At 51.3% G+C, this 17,257-nt stretch overlaps 1 long non-coding RNA gene across 1 annotated transcript; it reads right to left on the bottom strand.

The window, feature by feature from the left end:
• Positions 1-2,419: 2,419 nt before the first annotated feature.
• LOC127488473 (uncharacterized) lies at positions 2,420-5,997 on the bottom strand. The gene is made up of 3 exons (XR_011383015.1): positions 5,619-5,997; positions 4,873-4,988; positions 2,420-2,786 (listed from the first exon to the last, which is right to left on the bottom strand). It is a non-coding gene; the product is annotated as an uncharacterized lncRNA (long non-coding RNA).
• Between the last annotated feature and the right edge of the window lie 11,260 nt (positions 5,998-17,257).

Genomic DNA, 17,257 nt, shown 5'->3' with positions numbered 1-17,257 from the left:
GGAAACTTCAGCCCTCAAACTGCGAACACAGCCCCAGCAGGAGTTCAAGCGCAGACGAGGCTGGAGCCAAAACACAGAATCCAGCCTCAGTGGGGTCACCTGGGGGCAGATCCAGGCAGTAGGAAGAGAAGTTGGAGAGGAGGCTTGGTGGGGAGGGGGCAAGGCTGAGTGTGGCTGAGCACATGGAGGGTCCAGGTAGAGCAGGCAGGAGGCAGGGGACCCTGAGTGGAGTCTTCCTTCTACCCCATCCTTGCTCTGACTATGGGCAAGCCCTCCTGACTCAGTCTTCCTATCTGGGAAATGAGATGTTGGATGACAGCCTTAGAGGGGGACAAAGGAGGGCTCCATGGAGGAGGGGGCTCCAAACAGGGGGAGAGTGGGGAAGGGGCTGCCCCGCTCCGTGAGCTGCGTGCCGTGTGCCAGGTTCCTACTCTGTGCAACAGACTGCAGGGGACGTCCTGTCATTGCATTCTGGACATAAAGTGGGCCTACTGTGTGCTGAGGGCTTTACATGTGTGCCTACTGTGTGCTGCCTCTTCAACCAGTATGCCTGAGTACTGAGTGCTATCTATAAAGTGTACCTACTGTGTGCTGACTAGGTGTCATAAAGTGGGCCTACTGTGTGCTGGGTACCCTCCATGAAGGATGCCTACTGTGTGCTGCCCGTTCTTTGTGAATTGTGTCTACAGTGTTCCAGCCACACTACACAAAGCACATGTACCATGTGCCAGTTGTTCCCCATGACATGTTCCTGCTGTGTGCTGGCTGCTCTCTGTTAACTCCTGCCTGCTGTGTTTCAAGTTCTCCACAAAAATCTTCTGCAGTGAGTGCTGATCCTCTACATGAAGAATGTCGACTGTCTGCTGCTGTACCTACTGCATGCAGCATGCTCTGCACAAAATGTGACCTCTGTGTGCCAGGTCCTCCATATGACACGAGTCTGCTTTGTGTCAGATGCTCACCCGTATCACCCGGCGCCCTGCCCTCAGCTCTCTGGGACCACAGCCCCTTGGGGATCGGGTGGAGAGACCCAGGTGATGTCATCCAGAGGAAAAAGGAGGCCATTTAACAGAACAGCAAACTGAGGCTCAGAGGGGACAGCCCTCAAGCCCAAGACACCAAGCTCAGAGGAATCCAGGCATGTCAGATGCTCAACCTTTTTCTGCAATGGTGCTTCCCCCCACTCACTGGGGACGAAGCTCTCTTCATCCAGGGACATAGATAATGCTGGACCCTCAGGCAATGGGTGGCCCAGAGAGGAGACATCGTGAGGCCCTTGTGTCACCACCAGGAGTCTTCTCACAGCCAGGACGCCCCACCCAGCATATCCTGTGCTCCTTCCAGAAACGACTGTGTGTGGTGTCAGGAGAGAGATGAGGCTCCCAGCAGAGGTGCTGAATGGCAGGGCTGGAGAAGACAGCACTCCTGACACAGTAAGATGCTCATGGGATCCCACACCTCTCTCTACCCCCACTGCAACCTCCAGACCAATCGGCCATGGGATTCAGGCAGCCGGTCCAAGTGCCCTCGGGAGGGGGCTCCCTCCTACCCATGATCTCCTTCCCCTCCGTGGGGACAGAATCCACCTGCTGGCTGGTCCATCACATCAAGTGTCAAAGAACGGGCAGAGTTTAATAAACCAGGCAGAGCCTTGGAGACACAAGAGAGAGAGAGCGAGAGCTCCCAGTGGCTGAAGAAGCTCAGCACCCTGTAGACCTACTATGTGTTTGAGATGGAAGCTTGCCTAACCACCTGCACTGACCAACTTTCAGGGTCACATCCAAAAACTTCACAGAGCATGGCGAGTTTTTTCTCACACAGAGGGACAGGAGGGGAAACCAGGTTTATACGATACAGGAGTAGTGGCCCCAACTCTATCCGGGGAGAGGGTGGGGTGCTGTAAGCAGGACCCAGCCGCACTGCAGGCTGTAGTGGTGCTGAAACCCGCCCTCACTTTCAAACCAGAAGCGGTTGCTGCAATTCACTTACACAGCAAAGGTGGTCCATGCACCAGCCCCCGAGGGCATGGCCAGGGCTGCCAGAGGATCAACCTGAGCTGGTTTAGTGATAAACAGCCAGAGAAAAGCTTTGCAAAAGTCCAGAGGACTCACGAGACTCGATATCCACCTACCCTGCAGGGACTTACTGAGTGATGCTCACTCTGAAACATTAATCTGACCACCGCCCCAGTCCCCAGCCCCACAAGCGGAGGTCTCAGGGCAGGGTCTTTGGGCACAGTCCCTGAGGAGGAGAGGGCATTTCTCATCCAAACCCAACAGATGGGACCCAAGAACTCCACTAGGATGAGGAGAGGGTCCTGCAGAGAAAGATACAGAGTTTTGTGTTGCTGTGGATTCATTCTGAGAGGAGGAGCGTGGTGGGGGCAAGAGGCGCGCAGTCACCACACAGACACTGGGAGTCGAGTGAAAGCGGGCCAGAGGTGAGCAGCCCGCAGACTCGTTTATTTCAGTTGGTACAGCAGCTTATATAGCCAAGGCAGCCAATTTGGTAAAGGGGTGGTCTATGCCCTAACCAATCACAGCCTGTTGCCAGGCAGGCTCCTTTGCCAGGTGGGTTCTGAAGCCATTTCCTGAGTAACTGACACTCGCTTGCCAGCGGCCTTCTTGGCATGGCCTTCTCATTCCACCACAGTTTTGTTCTCAAAAATCTGCAGCAGGCAGGATTAGGCCAGGCTGAAGCAAGAGGAGGGAGCTCAATCAATCCTGATCTCCCTGGTGGCTGAAAGGGACCAGATCCTGGAGCCATCACCGGGGGCCTCTTAGGTCCTGCATGAGCAGAAAGATGGGGTGAGAAGATGGAGATGAGAATTAAATCCAGTACTGCAGAAGGTAGGGTGTGGCCATTATAACTGCTAGGCTAAATGTCCATTTGCAATATTTTTCCTTCTAAATATCTACCATTACCAGTTGGTTCATTTTCTTACATGAAGGCTGTGGGGGTTTTTATTTATTTATAATGACCATATAAGCATGAAGCATATTGTTCAAGGAAAGGCTGGCATGCCACAGGGCCTGTGTTAAGTGTACATGACAGGTGGACAGACAGAGAGCATTGTGGCTGGGAACAAGGCCTCCAGGTGCAGACCAGTTGTGTCCCATCAGGACCTGCTGTGTGAACTCTGGGCGAGACCTTTGCCACCCAGGGGACCAGATTTGTGCCAGGAAACTGGGGTCCCTATCATCAATGATGAGAGACTTTAAATGAGTTTAAAGCAAGATGCTGACAGCAATGCTCCCTGGCACATGGAAAGCACTGGGCTTGTTTTCCCAATACTGTGCTTTGAGCAAGGGCAGGAGCGCCCACCAGGAGCCTCGGGCCCCTGTGGAGCAGGAAGCACAGCCCTCGCTGGCTTTGCACATCCCTCACACAGTCCCAAGGCCCTGGACGGGGAGAAGACTTTCAGGAGAGGAATGAGCACCCAGCTGGGGGTCAGACGGCTTAAGGTCAAAACCTGGCTCTGTCTTTCTTCAGCTGTGTGACCTGGGGAAGGGACTTGCCCTCTCTGAACCCCACGTTCCTTCTCCGTAGAACGGACACCAGGATGGGCCCAAGAGAACTCAGGCTGGGCTTCCCAGAAGCAGACCCTGATGCAAAGATTCCAGGGGGGACCCTTGATTGGAGGGGACTCTCAGACCAGAATGCAATGCCCATTGGAGGGGATTCCAGGGAACACCCGCAGGACAGAGGTGGATTGAGATGGGGAAGGGAGAGCAGCAGCTAGAGGGAGCTTTGTGAGGGCAGAGTCCCCTGTGGGCAGCGGGGACTTGGCCTCGCCGGCAGCTCTGGGAAGCAACACCTAACACACTCCTCAGAGTCGTCCAACCCAGAACACGGGAGCTGGGGCACTCACACACACACACACATACACACACCCTGTTACTCAGGCTAATTCCAGGGACCCTGTCTGTCTAGAATCTCCTGCCTGCACTGCAGGGCTGCGGCCTGGGGTCATTGGCACTGGGCTCCTCCTGTTTCCAACCACAAGCTGACGCTCAGGCTGTTATGGACAGTTAGTCACTCAGTGACTCCAACAGACACACACACACACACGCACACAATTGCCAAGTGTCAGTGTACACAAACCTACACACACAACTGTGCATGTGCACACAGTTATGTGTTCACATGTACACACACACACACACAGTGTTCCCACATATGGAAGCAATTACATACACACACACCTGTTACATGTTCACATGTATACACACACATTGTTCCCACATATGGAAGTAATTACACACACATGTACACACACCTCCGCATGTGCACAGTTACATGCTTGCATGTACACAAATTGTCACCACATATGGAAACAATTACATATACACACACGTAGACACCTCCGTATGTGCAGTTACATGCTCACACACATATATGCTCCTACTTACGGAAATGATTACACACCCAGATTTGCACACACACGCATGCACTCAAATGGCAGAGTCACACAAATGCAGACACACATACCCTTACACAAACACACACACACACACACAGATATTCAGCTACTGGAGACCAAACACCTAGAGCATGTTATTCCCAAACATTCCAGCAGGGGCAGTGGTCTTCCCACTTGGGAGGAGGAAGAAGCTTCATAGAGACAGGTGACTGTAGGAGCTCTGGGGGTTTGGGAATCACACAAGCAGGTGTAACAGAGTCCTGGGCACCAGGGCCTCACACCTGCCTGCCGTCCTCCATCACTCACTCCCTGCCACACCCCGCAGAGGGATCTCAGAGTCTGTTTGATGTGCAACAGGAGACATGTGACCCCCAGTGCTGACCACTCTTTGACTTGGCTGAAAAGTCAAGGAGCCGTGGCAGTGACAAATGAGGCCAGGAGAAAGGTACCTGTGATTGAAGAAACGATGATTTATGCTCCAGCGGGAATGCTCCATGGTCAGCACACAAAATGAACGATGCTTCTGTACTGTCCTCCAACGGCCTGCAGCCTCTTCCTGTGTGATCTGTGGGTTCAGTTTCTTAAAATGTTTTAAATGGTTGTAAAATGAGAAGGAGGAGGAGAAGGAGAAGCTAGAGGGAGCATGCAAGGCCCCAGGCACAGATACACAGCAAGGTACGCGTTGTTCCTGGGCTGGAAGACTCAGTGCTGCTAAAATCTTGGCTGTCCTCAGGGTGACCTGAGCGTCAGTGGATCTCAGTCAAGCCCTGTAGGACTCCTAGTGGGAACAGACACCCTGATTAGAAAATTTACCTGATGGGCCGGCGCCGCGGCTCACTAGGCTAATCCTCCGCCTTACGGCACCGGCACACCGGGTTCTAGTCCTGGTCGGGGCGCCGGATTCTGTCCCGGCTGCCCCTCTTCCAGGCCAGCTCTCTGCTGTGGCCAGGGAGTACAGTGGAGTGCTTGGGCCCTGCACCCCATGGGAGACCAGGATAAGTACCTGGCTCCTGCCATCGGATCAGTTCGGTATGCTGGCCGCGGCGACCATTGGAGGGTGAACCAACGGCAAAGGAAGACCTTTCTCTCTGTCTCTCTCTCTGTCCACTCTGCCTGTCCCCCCCCCCCCCCAAAAAAAAAGTGCGGATACAAGTGCAGGTGTTTCAAAAAAAAAATGAAAAAAATGAAAATTTACCTGATGCTCTTTCCGCCATCTTTCCGTGCCACCACGACGGGACGCATGACCGTCCTGGCCGATGCTCTCAAGAGCATCAACAATGCCGAGGAAAAGAGAAAAGCGCCCGGTTCTTCACAGGCTGTGCTCCAAAGTCACTGTCAGGTTTCTAACTGTGATGTTAGGAAGCGTGGTTACATTAGCGAATCTGAAATCACTGATGACCCACAGAGCTGGGAAGACTGTTGTGAACCCCATGGGCAGGTTAAACAGGTTTGGAGTGATCAGCCCAAGATTTGACATGCAGCTGAAAGATCTAGAGAAATGGCAGAAAGGGCTGGCGCTGTGGCTCACTGGGCTGGTCCTCTGCCTGCGGCGCCAGCATCCCATGTGGGCACTGGTTCTAGTCCCGGTTGCTCCTCTTCCAGTCCAGCTCTCTGCTGTGGCCTGGGAAGGCAGTGGAGGATGGCCCAAGTGCTTGGGCCCCTGTACCAATGTGGGAGACCTGGAGGAAGCTCATGGCTCCTGGTTTCGGATTGGCGCAGCTCTGGAGGTTGCGTCCATCTGGAGAGTGAACCAACGAAGGGAGGACCTTTCTCTCTCTCACTCACTGTCTGTAGCTCTACCTGTCAAATAAATAAATAAAAATCTAAAAAAATGGCAGAATAGGGCCGGCGCCACGGCTCACTAGGCTAATCCTCTGCCTAGCGGCGCCGGCACACCGGGTTCTAGTCCCGGTCGGGGCGCCGGATTCTGTCCCGGTTGCCCCTCTTCCAGGCCAGCTCTCTGCTGTGGCCAGGGAGTGCAGTGGAGGATGGTCCAAGTGCTTGGGCCCTGCACCCCATGGGAGACCAGGAAAGCACCTGGCTCCTGGCTCCTGCCATCGGATCAGCGCGGTACGCTGGCCGCAGCGGCCATTGGAGGGTGAACCAACGGCAAAAGGAAGACCTTTCTCTCTGTCTCTCTCTCTCACTGTCCACTCTGCCTGTCAAAAAATAAAAAAAAATGGCAGAATAATCTTCTTCCATCCTGCCAGTTTGGTGTCACTGCACTGACAACCCCGCTGGCATCAGGGACCATGAAGAAGCAGGATGAACACACACAGGAGGGAAGATCCTGGGGTCCTCTGTCTAGGGATGTAACATGGGCATACAAATAAAAGCTTAGTGGACAAAAACTTACCTGACAATGTCTTTTATTCCTTTCTCTTCCCTAATGCTGTGGCTAAAACTCCCACAAACACCCACATACCCAACTGTAGAAGACACACAATCTCTCCACACACTTGATCTTAGCCAAAAGGCCAAGAAGCAATCCCGCCATCTCTCACAACTACACACACACACACACACACACAGAGTCCCTCAACCTATGGCAACTACAAACATTTACCATACAAAGTATTTCCTTAATATTTACTCCACTACTGAACACAATTACAACTAGCCAATGTCACTAGAATATACCAATCCAAATTATCAAGTCAGTTATCTCTGTTTACAGATGACATGAGTGTCTATCAAGAGAAATCCAAACACTCAATCAAGAGACTCTTAGAACTGGTGAAACAAACTCCGGAAAAGTTGCAGGATACAAAAGCAACACACACAAATGTTTGCATGCCAATACAGAATACTAGTGAGAGCAAATACATAAACAATAGTTAGGAAACAAAGAAAATATCTTGTATTATATATAACTAAGGATGTGTAGGCCCTCTACAATGGAAATTACAAAATACCAATGAAACACTATCAAAAAAAGGAAAGACATCCCAAGATCATTGAATACATGAATTACTATTATTAAAATGTCCATACTACTGATAGGGTGGGCACTGTGGCCCAGTGGGTTAAGGAGACACCCACACCCTATAGCAGAAACTGGTTCAAATCCCAGCCCTGCTGCTCCTGATGCAACTTCCCTTCCTATTAATGTACCTGAGAAGGCATCAGATAATCGCCCAAGTGCTGTGTCCCTGTTGCCCATGTGGGAGACCTGGATGGAGTTTTGGGATTTTGGCTTCCTCCTAGCTGTTGTGTCCATTTGAGGAGTGAACCTATGGATGGATTCTGTCTCTCCTTGTCACTCTGACTTTAATTAAGTACGTCTTTAAAATATAAAATGTCCATATTCACGAAACAAGTGTACAGCTTCAACATGGTCCCCAATGTTGACATTATTCACAAAAGAGGAAAAAATCCTAAAATTCTTATGGAAGCATAAAAAACCCTTTTCCAGGGCCAGCGCCGTGGCTCACTAGGCTAATCCTCCGCCTTGTGGCGCCGGCACACCGGGTTCTAGTCCCGGTCATGGCTCCGGATTCTGTCCCGGTTGCCCCTCTTCCAGGTCAGCTCTCTGCTGTGGCCAGGGAGTGCAGTGGAGGACGGCCCAGGTGCTTGGGCCCTGCACCCCATGGGAAACCAGGAGAAGCACCTGGCTCCTGCCTTCGGATCAGTGCCGGCTGCGGCGGCCATTGGAGGGTGAACCAACGGCAAAGGAAGATCTTTCTCTCTGTCTCTCTCTTTCTGTCCACTCTGCCTGTCAAAAAACAAAACAAAAAAAACAAAACACCCTTTACCAGTAAAGGGATCTTGAATGAAGCAAAGCTTGGGGCATCCCAACACATTCTGAGACATACTTCGGAGCTAGCAGAACCACACTGCAAGGTACCAGCACGAGACAGATGCAGAGAAAAGACCAGAGATCCGAGAGTTAACCCTTGTACCTACAGCCAATTACTCACCACGTGGCTGCCAGAAACGGGCAGAAAGCTACATTTCTCCTGGCCCCTCAGGGCAGCCCCTGCTACCGCTTCTCCCCTACACGGACTAGGAAAGAGCTGGCATATGGCCCGCCGGGACCATGAACCTGACCCGCAAACTCCTGGTTGTCCAGCCCAGCCCCTTCCTCCCCAGGAACCAAGGTAACCAGCGCCATGCCCCTGCAGCCACCCAGGACTGTAGGCGCTCGAGGCAAACTCCCTGCACCTGCGCCTGCAGCTGACAGTGGAGACTGGGAATCCGGGGCTCCCTAGGCCCTCGGACGCCAGCCCCGCAGTGCCCGCGCCTCCACGCGGGGCTGCCACAGCGGGCGTGGACGTGAGGGGACCCCGGCTGCGCGCCCCCGCCATGCCTTGGTCTTGTAACCATGGCCGCTGTCTGGGACCTCACTATTGGCTCCCCGCCTCGCTCCAGCTGGGGGCCTGGCCGTTAGGCGCCAACAGCCCCCCAACAAGGCCGCACAACCACCAGCGGGGCTGCCACCCCCACGCTTGTCACCAACGCCAACTCAGGCTCCTGGCCTCTCCGCCACAGGCAGGCGGCAAACCCTACAAGGCGGGAAGAGGCGGCCCCTCTAGCTTCCGCCTTTGCCCCAGCATTCCTGGCGGCGGGCAGAAGTGGGGCGTGGCCAGGCTGCTAGAGCGGAAGGCAGTACTCCCGGAAGGGGCGTGGCCAGGCTGCTGTGGTGGGCGTGGCCAGGCAGAAGCAGAATGGCGAGGGTCGTGCCTTCTCTCTGGAGACTTGGGGGTGGATTCAAAAGCCTGTGTCTTTCCTAAGGACTTGAACACGTATTTTTTTTTAAAAGAAGAAGTTCACAAGGCCAACAGACATGTGAAGAATGCTCAGGATCCCTATCCCTCAGGGAACTGCAAATCAATACCACAATGAGGTCTCCCCTCGCCACAGTTAGAAATCAAAAAAACAAGTGCTGCTGAGAGTGTGGGGGAAATGCAAACTAGTACAGCCCCTGTGGAACAGCGTGGAGATACCGAAGGAATCTGAATACAGACCCACCATATGACCCAGCCATCCCACGCCTGGAAATGCACCCAAAGGAAATGAAATCAGCGTATGAAAGAGTCATCTGTACCCACTGTGCAATGCAGCTCAGTCCACAACTTCTAAGCTACGGAATCAACCCAAATGCCCATCTGAATAAAGACAATGCGTTGCAACTACACACTGTGGAATACTACGCAGCTATAAAAAAGAACGAAATCCTGTCTTTTGCAACAAAACGGATGCATCTGGAAACCATTACACTTAGTGCAATAAGCCAGTCCCAAAAAGATAAATGCCATATATTTTCCCTGATCTGTGGTAATTAACAGATTATGAAAAATGTAACATATAGGAACAAAATTGACATTTTGAGGTTTGATGATGATTTATAGCCCTTGTGTCTACTACTGAGGAACTGTGTCTTTTGTTCTTACTATTTGTTGATCTCTTTACTTAGTGTAGAGTTAATCTTTTGAGTATAAAAAACTGAAAGTAGATCACTGTGGGGCCGGCGCCGTGGCTCACTTGGTTAATCCTACACCTGTGGCGCTGGCATCCCATATGGGCGCCGGGTTCTAGTTCTGGTTGCCCCTCTTCCAGTCCAGCTCTCTGCAGTGGCCCGGGAAGGCAGTGGAGGATGGCCCAAGTCCTTGGGCCCCTGCACCCGCATGGGAGACCAGGAAGAGACTCCTGGCTTCTGACTTCAGATCTGGCCGTTGCGGCCATTTGGAGAGTGAACCAACAGAAGGAAGACCTTTTTCACTGTCTCTGCCTCTCACTGTCTGTAAACTCTGTCAAATAAATAATAAAAAAAGAAAGTAGATCATTGTAAAAATTGAAAGAAGGAAGAAGGAGGAAGTGTGTGGGTGGGAGGGAGAGAGGGTAGGATGGGAGTATCACTGTGGTCCTAAGTCTGTACATATGAAATTTGTTCACCTTACATAATGAAATAGATAAATAAGGGGTAAAAAGGGAAAAAAACTGTGCCTTTTGCTTCCCAGGGGGCTCCAACCATTGAATACACAGTTGTTTTAAAGGTGTCTTGAATAGAATTAAATCTCTCTGAATGCTAGTACCAGTTGTTTTCCAACCAAGTGGTGGCTGAACTCCCATTCTTATACCTTTCCTCATGTTCCTGAAAGTTCAGTGTTCCAGACCAGAAGTTCTTTTTTTTTTTTTTTTGACAGACAGAGTGGATAGTGTGAGAGAGAGAGAGACAGGTCTTCCTTTTGCCGTTGGTTCACCCTCCAATGGCCCTGCAGCTGGCGCACTGCGCTGATCCGAAGGCAGGAGCCAGGTGCTTCTCCTGGTCTCCCATGGGGTGCAGGGCCCAAGCACTTGGGCCATCCTCCACTGCACTCCCGGGCCACAGCAGAAAGCTGGCCTGGAAGAGGGGCAACTGGGACAGAATCTGGCGCCCTGACCGGGACTAGAACCCGGTGCGCCGGCGCCACAAGGCGGAGGATTAGCCTAGTGAGCTGTGGAGCCGGCCAGACCGGAAGTTCTAATCTAGCACAGGACACTGACACAGCAGGCAGCAGGGAGGCTCTCGCAGTTAGACGTCTCAGTGGGTGTAATTCTCTGAAGTAATTTTTGAAGTTATCTCCAGTGGGCTGTGACTTCAATCGTGAGTAAATACAAAATTCTTCAATGTGACCCAAATTTAAAATGTATTAGTAATAAACATATTTGAAGATTTTTTAATGCCTTGACAGTGTAATTTCTGTCTATATGGGATAAAAGATCCCATTATAATTGCAAGTAGATAAATTTTTTTCTCTCTTGTGGCTGGTGTGGTGGCATAGCAGGTAAAGACACTGTCTGTGATGCCAGCGTCCCATAAGGGCACCTGTTCAGGTCTCAGCTGCTGTACTGCATGGAAATGGCCTGAGAAAAACAGCGTAGGATGGCCCACGTGTTTAGACCCCTGCCACCCACGTGGGAGTTCTGGACTGAGCTGCAAATTCTATATTTGGCCTGGTGCAATCCTGGATGTTGTGGCTGGAGTCTATCTCTGGCAGTCTGAATTTCATACTCTCTGTCATTCTCTCTCTCTCTCTCTCTCTCTGTCTCTCTGTCTGTCTCTCAAACAAAAAAAATCAGACAAGCAACTCTCTCTCTCTCTCTCTCTCTCTCTCTATATATATATATATATATATACCTTGAAAAGTGTACCTTTGTAGCAAAATATTTTTTAAAGATTTTATTTGGCAGAGAATTTCATACTCTCTGTCATTCTCTCTCTCTCTCTCTCTCTCTGTCTCTCTGTCTGTCTCTCAAACAAAAAAAATCAGACAAGCAACTCTCTCTCTCTCTCTCTCTCTATATATATATATATATATATACCTTGAAAAGTGTACCTTTGTAGCAAAATATTTTTTAAAGATTTTATTTGGCAGAGAATTTCATACTCTCTGTCATTCTCTGCCTCTCTGTCCCTCAAATAAAAAAATCAAACAAGCAACTCTCTATATAAAATATTTTTATATATGTATATATGTATATATGTATATACCTTGAAAAGTGTACCTTTTAGCAAAAATATTGTTTTAAAGACTTTATTTATTTATTTGAAAGCCAGAGTTACACAGAGAGAGAAGGAGAGGCAGAGAGAAAGAGAGAGAGAGATCTTCCATCCACTGGTTCACTCCTCAGTTGGCCATAACCACTGGAGCTGTGCTGATACGAATCCAGGAACCAGGAGCTTCTTCTAGGTCTCCCACGCAGGTTAAGGGCCATCTTCCACTGCTTTTCCAGGTTATAGAGGAGAGCTGGTGCCCATACGGGATGCCGGCACTGCAGGTGGTGGCTTCACCTGCTACCCCACAGCGCTGGCCCCTGTAGCAAAAATATTTTTTAAAATATTAAAGTCACTTCTATGACTAAAATCACCAACTGTCAGCAAGGACGGTTGTTCTGGTCTTCTCTGTGCCCCACATGTCTGTATTGGTAGTGCAGCTGATCCAGGCACAGGAGCTCTGGGTGAGAAACTCCCCTTCCCCATGGCTGCAGGTTCCTGCTGGAGTTTGAGTCTTTGCTCACTGCCAGAGAATGTGCAACCTTGGCTGATGTCCTCCAAATCAAAACCATCCGATGGAAGCCAGTCCACATTCTGCTCCACACCTTGGCCCTCCCAAGGATAAGCCACACAGCTCTGTGCATTGCTGATCTCAGCCTCTCGTCAAAGACAGAAGAACCCACTTGCATTGTCCCCACATCTGGACGCCCCATCTTATGCATGCCCGCGGCAGCTACCTCCATGTCTCTTCCCAACGTCTCACTTTTCCCTGGAAAAGAGTTAGGACTCTCCCCCAGGCACATCACATATCACTGATGTGTTGGATGGTTTGATCATCACTTGTCTCTCCAGCTCTGTGAGAGTGAGAACAGTGCTCCCTGTCGAATCCCCAGCCCCACAGAGATACCAACAGCCCCAGGAGATACAGAGTTTTCTCCTTATTTTTAAAAAGATTTATTTATTTCTTTGAAAGGCAGAGTTACAGAGAGAGAGGGAAGGAGGGAGAGGGAGAGAGAGAGAGAGAGAGAGAGAGAGAGAGTCCATCTACTGGTTCACTCCCCAAATGGCTGCAATGGCTGAGCTGCGCCGATCTGAAGCCAGGAGCCAGGAGCTTCTTCCAGGTCTCTGACGTGGATGCAGAGAGGGGCCCAAGGACTTGGGCCATCTTCTACTGCTTTCCCAGGCCATAGCAGAGCTGGATTGGAAGTGGAGCAGCCGGGACTTGAACCGGCGCTCATGGGATGCTGACACTGCAGGCGGAGGATTTACCCACTAAGCCACAGCACTGGCCGCAACCTTATTTTATAACTGAACAAAGCTCTGAGTATCAGAGAAGTTAAGGGGCTCCCCTCCAAGCATCCTTGCAAAACTTGAACCCAGGGATCTGAAAGCAAAGCTTCTCCACTGGACTGAGTACATACAAATCCCCCATGAGTTTACAAAGATGCACCTGTGCTTACATATTTCTGGGCAGGGGCATACGTTACTGTACTTCTGCAAGTTCTCAAGTGGTACCAAGCATAGAGATCTGTGAACCACACTGAGACCTTGAGCCTTAGTGCTCATGGCTGAAAACTTTGCTTTCTTCCCCAGACGCTGAATAACCTGCCAGGGTGTGCCAAAATTTGCTGTCTGTCATGTTGTCCTAATTTGCCGTGGGGTTGGAGGAAATTGCTTTTCCCTTCTGGGTGTCCTGTTCCTCTTCTGCAAAACGAGCTCATGTGGTTGACGTGCAGGGCTTGTGGAATGATTATGCAACAGTTGCAACAGCAAAACACCGAGTGGCATTTACAGAGCCCTTATTCCCCTGGTGAGGATATCAGCTCTGCTCTGGTGTTCAGAGGTGCTGCCTTTGGAAACTGATTAGTGTCAGGTGAGTTCACCAGCTCGGGGCCCTCACGCCTCTCCAGATGAAAACCTGTGTTTTTATCAGAAGAGGGAAAAAGACCAGAACACACACACACACACACACACACACACACACACATTACACACACACACACACACAATCTGTCTCTCACATGAGATACTCTGTGCCTTGATGAGTTCTTCCAGCAGGAAGACCACAACCAGATGTGGATCAGAGCCATCAGCCTAAATAAGTCTCTTTTCCTTTGCAGCTTACCAGTCTGTGCTGTTGTGGTCTCAGTGACAGGAAGCTGACTGAGACAGTTGGTCCACGTGGGTGGTGGCCAGTCTTCCTGCTCTAATCTGCTTGTCCATCCCTGGCACATAGTAGATTTACATGGAGCTCAGCTTTTTCAGCCACGGGGTGCTCTTTCTTCTTTGTCTCCAGGAACCTGCCTGATTTATCAGTCTCTGTGCCCCATCCCTTGACCTCTGACATGGACAGCCCTGCCAGCAGGCAGATTCTGTCCCCGTGGAAGGGAAGGAGACTCTGGACTGTGGGCACCGTCCCCCAAGGGTCTTGGACCAGCTGCCTATATCCCATGGCTGATTGGGCTGAGATGGTAGTGAGAGCAGAGGGGGTTTTGGGGTCTCCTGAACATCCTACCTGTATCAGGAGTGCTTTTCCCCACCCTCCTGCTCAACAGCTCTGCTAGAAGACCTATCTTTCAAGACATGCCTCCCCACACACTGGGCAATTCTGGAAGGACCCAGGGTGCACTGGTCATGCTGGGTGGGCATCCTGGGTGTGGGAGGACTCGAGGGCCTGTCTCTGGATGAACAGAGCATCGTCTCCAGCGAGTGGGGGTGAAGAGTGAGGCAGAGGACAAGGGCATGGGGTTGAGGGTCTGACAGACTGGGGCTCCTTTGAGCTCTGCATCTGGGACTTGCAGTTTGCCCTCCTCTCAGTTTGCTGCTCCATTAAATGTCTTCTTTTGTCTTCTGGGTGACATCTGTCTTGCCACCTGAGCCCCAGAGCTCTGGCTCAGTTGGTTGAGGGCAGGGTGTTGGGAAGCCTTGGGAAACATGATGGCCATGAGCACCTGGCCAAAAGCAGACTCATTTTATAGAGAGCGCCTGGAACACAGTAGGTGCATTTTAGGTAGAGCATACTACACACAGTCAGTTTGCTTTACAAAGAGCAGGCAGCAGAGAGCAGTCATGATTCATGTAGAGGATCAGGCACACACTCCAGAGGATTGATGCAGAGGACTAGAAGCATAGCAAACAGGACTTAAACAGAGCACACAGTAGGTCCATTTTATGTCAAACACCTGATACCTAGTAGGCATGCTTTGTGTAGTGTGTCTGAAACACCATAGACATACTTTATAAAGTACTGGCAGCACACAGTAGGCACACTTTATGAAGACCAAGCAGCACATGGTATGCACACATTATATGACATTCAGCACATAGTATGCATACTGTGTGGAGAGTACCAAGCACACAGTAGACACAATGTACAAAGATCTTTTTTTTAATTTTTTTATTTTTGACAGGCAGAGTGGACAGTGAGAGATAGAGAGACAGAGAGAAAGGTCTTCCTTTTGCTGTTGGTTCACCCTCCAATGGCCGCCGCGGCCGGCCGGCGCACCGCGCTGATCCGAAGCCAGGAGCCAGGTGCTTCTCCTGGTCTCCCATGTGGGTGCAGGGCCCAAGCACTTGGGCCATCCTCCACTGCACTCCCTGGCCATAGCAGAGAGCTGGCCTGGAAGAGGAGCAATCGGGACAGAATCCGGCACCCCGACCGGGACTAGAACCCGGTGTGCTGGTGCCGCAAGGTGGAGGATTAGCCTAGTGAGCTGCGGCGCTGGCCAATGTACAAAGATCTTGAAGCAAATGATAAGAGGTTTATTTAGAGCAGTTAGCACATAGTAGGTGCACTGTATGGAGAGTTCCAAGCATACAGTAGGCACACTTTGTGGAGAACACCTGACACATAGTAGACATGCTGTGTATAGTGCATCTGAAACACCATAGACACAAGCTATAAAGTACTGGCAGCACGCAAGTATGCATACATTATGAAGACCAGGCAGCACATGGTATGCACACATTATATAAGACACTCAGCACATAGTAGGCACACTGTGTGGAGAGTACCAAGCACACAGTAGGCACAATGTATTAGCATTTTGCAGCACACAGTAGGTGCACTTTATGTAGAGTGCTCTGCACTCTGTAGGTACTTTATGGAAAGTACCCAGCACATGAGAGGCAAAATTATTGGGTAGAACCTAGTACACAGTAGTCACTATGGTGAGTACCAAGCACACAGTAGGCACACTTTATATAGAAGACTCAGCATATGGTAAGCACAATTTATGGAGGGTACCCAGCCTACTTTACAGAGAATACTCAGTGCACAGTAGGCACACATTCTGGAGAGTACTCAGCACACAGTAGGCATCTTTCATGGAGAACACCCAGCATAGAGTAGGCCCACTTTATGCAGAGCCCTCAGCACACAGCAGGCCCACACTATGGTATCTAGCCAAGACACAGTAGGTACATGTTATGATAGCACTCAGCAATCAGGCACACTGGATGAAGAGGCAGCACACAGTAGGCTCATGTTATACAACACACAGTAGGCACACATTATGTAGAGCCCTCAGCACACAGTAGGCCCACTTTATTGCCCGAATGCAATGACAGGACGTCCCCTGCAGTCTGTTGCACAGAGTAGGGACCTGGCACACGACACGCAGCTCAAGGAGCGGGGCAGCCCCTCCCCACTCTCCCCCTGTTTGGAGCCCCCTCCTCCATGGAGCCCTCCTCTGTCCCCCTCTAAGGCTGTCATCCAACATCTCATTTCCCAGATAGGAAGACTGAGGCCAGTAGACACTGCCCACGGCCAGAGCAAGGACGGGGTGGAACGACAGTGGACCCTGTCTGTGCATAGCTGCTCTCAGCCTTGCTCCCCAGGCCTCCCCTCCATGCTCCAACTTCTAATGCTGAGTCTCCAGGAGACTGTGGGAGTTCCGCACGTCCAGAATCCGACCCAGCGAACCCCAGAGTGAGGCTGGATACTTTGTTCCTGCTCCAGCGGTTGACCGCACTTGAACTGCCAGACTGCATTTGAGAAGTGGGGAAGGGGTGAGGACGGCCACTTTCCTTCCTGAGCCTCCTAAGTGTGACTCTGACGAAAGGTGCCCGGATGGCCTCCCAGCCCTCACCTGCTGAAGAGCTCTGGAGATAAAGCTTCGATCTGACCATGCCCACCTGGCACCTGCACTCTGGGAAGGGGAGGAGGGGAGGGGTTGTAAACTCGCAGCCCGGAGTCACCTTTGCCCCTTGCCTAGAGCGGGAGGTATCCCAGGAAGCCATCACCAAGGGCTCTGGGACCTCAGTTGGTTCCTCTGGACCCAGCTGTCTCCGCCCCCGCCCCACCCCGCCCCAGCTTGGCCGGCAGCCTGAGCTGGGCGGAGGCAGCCAGACCTGCA

This window comes from Oryctolagus cuniculus, chromosome 16, assembly GCF_964237555.1.
Source record: "Oryctolagus cuniculus chromosome 16, mOryCun1.1, whole genome shotgun sequence".
NCBI classification, from domain to species: Eukaryota; Metazoa; Chordata; class Mammalia; order Lagomorpha; family Leporidae; genus Oryctolagus; species Oryctolagus cuniculus.
Note: the sequence above shows the minus strand (reverse complement) of the source record. Positions and strands in the feature narration are given on the sequence as shown.